The sequence below is a fragment of the Penaeus monodon genome, chromosome 21, assembly GCF_015228065.2.
Source record: "Penaeus monodon isolate SGIC_2016 chromosome 21, NSTDA_Pmon_1, whole genome shotgun sequence".
In the NCBI taxonomy this organism is placed as follows: Eukaryota; Metazoa; Arthropoda; class Malacostraca; order Decapoda; family Penaeidae; genus Penaeus; species Penaeus monodon.
The window spans coordinates 14336317-14337131 of NC_051406.1; the positions used below are offsets into that span (position 1 = coordinate 14336317).

Sequence of the window (815 nt, forward strand, 5' to 3'; positions counted from 1 at the left end):
TTATTAGATCAAAATTAATGACCGGTTTTCTTGTTGGGCATACATATGTAACTTTGCACATTATCAATATATATTTTAATGAGGAGCATCAAGTATGGTACCAGTACAAGAAAAAAATACTCTCAATGGCAACCTGAGCAAGAGAATTCTTCAGTAAAAACTGCAATTGTGAAATTATGCCATTCACACATGAATCTCTGTTGTTATCAAGTACAATAGCTCATCAAATTCAACAGCTTATCTATACTCAAGTGAATGACATCAATATATAATGTATATTAACAAATCATTCCTCAAAAATAAAGGATGAAAGAGTAGGCCTAGCTGGCCAGTGTGAAAGAAATAAGATGTTTTATAATGTATTTATTCATAGTTAATGTAACTTTTTAAAAATCTAATACTACTTTTATTAAACAAATAAAATCTAATGAATCTCTAAAGGTCTCTTTACCACTTTGCCTGATGTGAGAGAAAGAAGACAAATGTACACTATTAATATTGATTATCTTTCTAATTGCCATGTTACCGAATTTGGTGAACATTTAGATTTTGTTGATGTGCTTCTCATACACACTGCTAAAAAAAATCCAATTCATACAAACAATAGGACCACATCAAGCAATGCCATGGCCTCAATCCTTAAGCAAAAACTAACAAATCTCCATCACCTATATTCTGGCCAGGCAGACCTTGAACTGGTTCTTTACCTGAAGATAAATTGCTAGGTCTGCAAGCTCAATCTTGCCATAATCATATTGGAAATTTGCTGGGGCCATGGCTTTGTGTAATGCTTCTTCTTGAACATTGATAAGACT

At 32.5% G+C, this 815-nt stretch overlaps 1 protein-coding gene across 3 annotated transcripts in view; it reads right to left on the reverse strand.

The window, feature by feature from the left end:
* The window catches only part of LOC119586254 (protein SMG8-like), a 13378-nt gene that overhangs the window by 10136 nt on the left and 2427 nt on the right, over positions 1 to 815 (reverse strand). The window lies entirely within an intron of this gene.